This window comes from Oryctolagus cuniculus, chromosome 10, assembly GCF_051225735.1.
Source record: "Oryctolagus cuniculus isolate XC-2025 breed Fujian yellow rabbit chromosome 10, ASM5122573v1, whole genome shotgun sequence".
NCBI lineage: Eukaryota > Metazoa > Chordata > Mammalia > Lagomorpha > Leporidae > Oryctolagus > Oryctolagus cuniculus.
Window position 1 is genome coordinate 125,369,423 of NC_142876.1, and position 6,498 is coordinate 125,375,920.

Here is a 6,498-nt window from a genome sequence, read left to right on the forward strand (position 1 = left end):
TTGCTTCTACTTTTTCATAATTAGGTTTGCTGTTAACTGTGGGCTTTCTGTAAATGATCTTTATCAAGTTAAGGAAGTTCATTTCCCCCTAGTTTGCTGACACCTTTTCTTTAATGTTATGTAAAGGGGTTAAGTTTTGTCAGATGCATTTTCTACATCTATTGAGATGATTGTGTGATTTTTCTTTTTTCTTTTATTTATTTTATTGCAGTTATGCACTGCATTTATGGATTCTTCAATGGTAAACCAGCCCTACATACCTGGAGTTGTTGGCTTACATATGCGAACATCTTGTGGATTTTTGCCTCAATGTCCATGAGAAATGATGGTCTGTAGCTTTCCTTTCTTAAAGTGTGTTTGGTTTTGTGTGAAGGTAGTGCTGGTTTCACAGAATTAATTAGAGTTCCATCTGCTTCTGTACTCTAGGAGAGAATGGAGAAACGGGGTATGATATTTTCATCAGATGTGTGATAGGAGTCTCCAGCGGATCCATCTGGGCCTACTTAGTTCTATTTTCAAAGGTTGTTAGCAATTGACTCAGTAAGGTGTAGGGCTTTTAGAAACATTTTTTTTTTATTTTATATGAGTTTTGGAAGATTGTGTCTTTCAAGGAATTGGTCCATTTCATCTAAGTTACCAAACTAATAGACACAGAGTTGTTCGTAGACTCCCGTTATTTCCTGTTAGTGTTGATAGGTCTGTAGTGATACTCCATTTTTCATTTCTGGTGTTAGCAATTTGTGTCTTCCCCGTGTTTTTCTTAGCTTATCTGTAGGATCACCAGTTTTTATTATTATTAATTTATTCATTGATAGCTTCAAAACAGTAGCTTTTGGTTTCACTGGTTTTCTTTGTTGATTACACATTTTGAATTTCACTGATTTCTCCCATAATATGCAGTGGTTCTTTTCTTAAGAAAAATTTGGATGGAATTTGCTCTTTTTCTAGCTTCCAAAGGTAAAAGCTTTGATAATTGATTTTAGATCTTTCTTCTTTTCTAACGTATGCTTTAAATTGTTGTAAATTCCACAAGTTTTGAGTGTTGTATTTTGATTTTCATTAGTTCAAAGCATTCAAAAACTTCCTCTTGATGTTTCTTTTTTGACCTCTGTGTTATTTAGAAGCTTTTTGTTTAATATCCAAGAACTGGGGTGGAATCACCGTGATTTTTTATTATTGGTTTCTGATTTATTTTCACTGTGGTAACAGCATATATTGAATGATTTCTCTTCATTTAAATGTGTGTTAGTGTGTGCTTATGGCTCAGGTTGTAGTCTGTCTTGGCATGTCTTCTGTGTGAGTTTGAGAAGAACGTGTGGTCTTTTGTTGGATAACGCATTCTGTAGATTCAGTGATACTTAATTGCTGATGCTGTGTAGAGCAACTGTGTCCTTACTGGTGTTCCTTCTATCAGACCTATTTCCAAAAGATGAGCAAAAAGATGAAGGTCTCCAAACAAAATAGTAGGACACTATATTTCTTCTGAAATTATTTCAGTTTTAAGTGTGATGCTTGCGTCTTTTGTGACTAGCAGCCCCTGTGTTGTTCTGCACTGCCTCCTTCTCTTCTCTGAAGCCTGCTCAGTGTGACCTTCATTCAGGTGTTCTCAGTGTCTTTTGTTAGTGCCTGCATGGTATGTCTTTCTGCATATCTTTACTTTTAATATATGTGTATGTCTTTTTATTTAAAGTAGATTTACTGTAGGTAACATATAGTTGGGTCTTTTTCTTAATGTCTTTCTATTTTAAAAGATTTACTTATTTGCATATTTGAAAGTTAGAGTGACATTGTGGGAAAGAGGATGGGAGGGAGAGAGAGACATCTTCTGTCTGCTGGTTCTCATCCCAGGTGGCTACAATGGCCTGGGTTGGGCCAGGCAAATGCCAAGAGCCTGGAACTCCATCCAGGTCTCTGAGTTGGGTGGCAGGAGCCAGGGCACTTGGGGTTTGGCTGTTTTTCCAGGCACATTACTAGGGAGCTGGATCTAAGTGGGACAGCTGGGACTGGAAGCAGTAAACATATCTGATGCCAGGGTCGTAGGCAGTGGCTTAGCGAGCCATGCCACAATGCTAGCTAGCCCCAGCAGTTTCTTGAATTGGTGTAATGAAACATATACATTTTAAAAAATATTTATTTATTTATTTGAAAGAGTTACACAGAGAGAAGGAGAGGCTGAGAGAGGTCTTCATGTGCTGGTCTACTCTCCAGTTGGCTGCAATGGCCAGAGCTGTGCCGATCCGTAGCCAGGAGCCTGGAGCTTCTTCCGGGTCTCCCACTCTGATGCAGGGGTCCAAGCACTTAGGCCATCTTCTACTGCTTTCTCAGGCCACAGCAGAAAGCTGGAATGAAAGTGGAGCAGCTGGACTCGAACCGGTGCCCATATGGGATGCCGGCACTGCAGGTGACAGTTTACTCTCTATGCCACAGTGCTGGCCCCGAAACCATATACATTTAAAGTACTTATTGGGGCTGCCACTGTGGTACAGTATGATTAATTCTCTGCCTGTGGCATTGGCATCCCATAGGGACCCCAGTTCTAATCCTGGCTGTTCTTCTTCCAGTCCAGCTCTCTGCTTTGGTCTGGGAAAGCAGTGGAAAAATATAAATAAAAAAAGTACTGGCACTGTGGCGTAGTGCATAAAGCTACCTCCTGCAATGCCAGCATCCCATATAGGCACCAGTTCAAGTCCCGGCCGCTCTACTTCTGATCCAGCTCTCTGCTATGGCCTGGGAAAGCAGTAGAAGATGGTCCATGTCTTCTGGCCGGTGCACTTTAGTGGGGAACCCAGAGGAAGCTCCTGGCTCCTTGCGTCAGATCAGCATAGCTCTGGCAATTACCGCCAACTGGGCAGTGAACCAGCAGATGGAAGAACTCTATGTCTCTGCCTCTCTTTCTGTCTCTGTGTAACTCTGCCTTTCAAATAAATAAATAAATCTTAAAAAAAGTAAAGTACTTATTAAGGGCTAATGTGGTGCAGCAGGTTAAACTGCCACCTGAGATGCCAGCATCCCATGTGGGTGCCAGTCTGAGTCCCAGCTGCTGCACTGACCAGCTTGCTGCTCATGTGCCTGGGAAAGCAGTGGAAGATGGAGGCAGCGGAAGGTAAACCAAGTCCCTGGGCCCCTGCAGCCATGTGGGCTAGCAGGTGGAGTTGGAGGCTCCTGGCTCTGGCTTGTCCCAGACCTGGTTGTTGTAGCTGTTTGAGGAGTGAACCAGCAGATGGAAGATCTTCTCTCTGTATCTATCTCTGTCCCTTTAAAAACGGGTCATTAATATCATTAGATTACTACATACTATTTCCTTTTGTTTCAAACATTTATTTATTTGAAGGAGTTATGGGGGATGTTTGTGTGTGTGTGTGTGTGTGTGGGAGAGAGAGAGAGAGAGAGAGAGATTGATTGATTGATTGATCTTCCATCCACTGGTACACTGTCCAGATGGCCTCAATGGACAGGGCTGGGAGTGGGGAGCCAAGATCATCTTCTGGTCCCCTACATAGGTAGGATGGGCCCAAGCACTTGGGCCGTTTTCTACTGCTTTCCCAGGTGTGTTAGCAGAGAACTGGATCAGAAATGTATCAACCGGACACAAACCAGTGCCATATGGGATGCCGCTGTCACAGCGGCAGCTTTACCTGCTCTGTCACAGGGTGGCTCCCACTACCTACCATTTTCACTATTTTTTTATTCATTGCCCTTATTCTTTGTTCCTGTTTTATCTTCTACTCTTTTTTCTGCCGTTTGTGATTTAAATTTAGCATTTTATATGATTGAATTTATCTCCTTTCATAACATTTCAGGTATATTTCTTAAAGCCTTTTAAAAATGATTTTTTGCATAGACTTTTCAACATAAATTTGCAGCGAGCCTAAGCCCACAGTTAGTCTAAGCACTGTACTGCTTCACAGGTAGTCCGAATCCTTGATGATAATGAGGGATCCTTTTCCTCCCTTTGTCATTCATTTCACATAGATAAAGGTCAGACATGAAATATATTGCTGTTAGGATTCTGAAGAACTATTATCTGGTTGATCATTTAAGAATAAGAAAAATAACCTTTTATTTACCCCATTTATTCCTTCTGATTATTCTTTCTTTATTTAGGTCGCTCCAAGCTTCCGATGGTCTTAAGGCTCTTCTGGGAGACAGAACCAGTGTTCTCGAATCCTCTGTGCTATCTTCAGCTTCTCTGGGGTAATATTTGCTGGTATTGTTTTTGCATTTCATTTTTTTCTGTTGAGTGTACCACATTGTGACTCTTTTGATGGGACTGTCACAGTGAGCACACGGCAAGTTATGTCTCTTTTATTCATCTGCCATGTCTTTTCATCCATTTAGTAAATTACTGTCCCTAATGTACCTTGATTTGTTTCTAAAACAGCTCCGGAGGAGCTGTCCATGAGAGACAGGCTGCTGTACTTGAGGGGAGAGTGGAGTTGTAGGGATGGCCTTGAATGGTGGTTTGCCTGAGAAGGAAGGAGTGAGTAACGGCAGAGTGAAAGGTTTTAGGGCTGGCTGTTTGAAGAGTCTCAGTGGCTCTTGGACCCAGAGGCTGTCCCTGGTCCTCTGGGGCTGGCCCTGGGTCCTGAGTGCAGGTGGACTGTGGCCCTCAGTCAGTACGCACCCCATGTAGGAGGTGCTGAGTGTGTGTGCTCTGGTAGGTTTGCATTTGAAACACACCTTCCTCAGTGAGCTGTTGACATCTGTCTGGGATGAGGCCCACCCTGGGAGGTGCATATCCTCCAGCAGCAGTGAGGCCCCAGACCTCAGAGCCCCGCAATACAGAAAATAAAGAACATGGAAGCTACTCTTACGTTTTGCTCTTTATTGTCTTTGCCTTAAGTTATTGTTTGATTATCTCATTATTCTTTTTGACTCTTTCCCCATAGTTTTGAAAATTGCATATTCTATGTCTTTTTACTGGTTAGCTTTAAAATATTTACCCCGCTTCTTAAAATAAAAATCTCGACCAAATACCTGAATCCCTCCCTAGACATCACATTCTCTCTGGCCCAGCTTCGCCTGTGCTTGTCCAGGGCTTGTCTCCAGCCGCTCTGTTGCTGTGGCTCTGCCCCGTGTTGCCCAGCCTTGTTGCTTGCTGCTCGCTCCCGCACTGTGATTGCAGCTCACTTCAGTTAAGTAGTGCCAGCCCAGAGAGGCATTCCAAAGACCCTTCTGTTAAGGATTCCTCTTTGCTTTCTTTTGAAGGACCAGGAAGATGTTTCAGAGTAGCTGAGCTGCTCTCTTGTTGAAGTCCCAGCCTTCAAAAGTTAGATTTCCTCTAGCAGAAAGATCAGGGATCGCTAGAACGAATTATTTTCCAATCCAGAAAATTGGCAGATCTAATAAGCAGCTGTGTCAACAGCATTAGCCCCAGGTTCACACCTTTGACTGACAGTACATTTCATCTGAATTTTCCCTTGCTTTATCACTCATGGTGAGTCCCATCTGCATCCACTGCACCCTGCACCAGTGCAGGTGAAGAAGAGTCTAGAACAGAACAGAACATCCAAACCGTAGCACGTGAAGTGTGTGACCGTGGACCTGAAGTGGGCATCTTCAAGAACGACAGGTATGCCGCAATCCCTGACGCTGTCCACTTGCACTCCTCTGCTCCTCTCTCTCCAGCCTCCATCTGATGACTTTGCTCTCCCTGATGCTGAGAGGATGAACACTGCCAGCGGGGACCTTCTGCAGCCGACACCGACGGTTACGTCTGCCTCCTCCCCTGCTGCTGTCCGCACCCGGGCCTTGGCTCCTGGAATGGTGGGTGCACTGCCCCTCCTGCTGGCCAGGCCACGTCCCCTCATTGCCAGTTGTGAAGACAGAAAATCTCTCTATGGTCTCCTACATCTTTAAATTTCCCTTCTTCATTTGAAGATATAGTTATAGCTCTTATTTATATAAACCTAAAAGGATCGTTTTAAAGAGTAAACTTAAGCAGCAGCTATCTGGCCTTGCTTTGCTCTCCAAGACAATTTCTCTACCCTTCCCTTTTATGGAACTCTGAAAAACATTGCTTCCCATGCTTGCCTACGTATTTTCCCAGACCCCTCCAGTTGAACGTGGCTGCCACCATTTAAGCACAGCACTCTGTCCTGCTTCCAGCACTCGTGTCCTGTGCGTGCATACCTCTGAGTCTTCGCTTCCGTCGCGTTTCACAGGGCTTTGCTCTGACCTTCACTTTCCTCATCTTATCCTAACTCTCGGACTGTTCTTGTTAGGCCTCGTTTTCTGCTTTGTCCTGTTTCAACACAACATCTAGAATCTGAGGTAAATAAATCCGTCTTTATTAAGACATCCAGTTGGCTTTCTCTACCAGCTGTTCATGTAACCTTAGCAATATCACTCTTGTAACTTACATTGGACGTTGCCTTGAACTTCAGATTCTCATGTGCGGCTGCCTACCGTGCAGCGTAACTTGGAGCCTAGGAGGTGAGTTAGACTATTCCGGAGAGGAGCTCAGGGCGTCCTTCCATTGGTTTGTGCCACTCCTCT

General features: G+C 43.8%; 1 long non-coding RNA gene across 1 annotated transcript in view; it reads left to right on the plus strand.

The window, feature by feature from the left end:
- Positions 1–6,244, plus strand: part of LOC149124479 (uncharacterized) — a 108,798-nt gene extending 102,554 nt beyond the window's left edge. The window contains exons 2-3 of the long non-coding RNA XR_011379689.2: positions 4,105–4,194; positions 5,629–6,244. This is a non-coding gene — a long non-coding RNA (uncharacterized LOC149124479). The remainder of the gene's footprint in view (positions 1–4,104; positions 4,195–5,628) is intronic.
- The last annotated feature ends 254 nt before the right edge of the window (positions 6,245–6,498 follow it).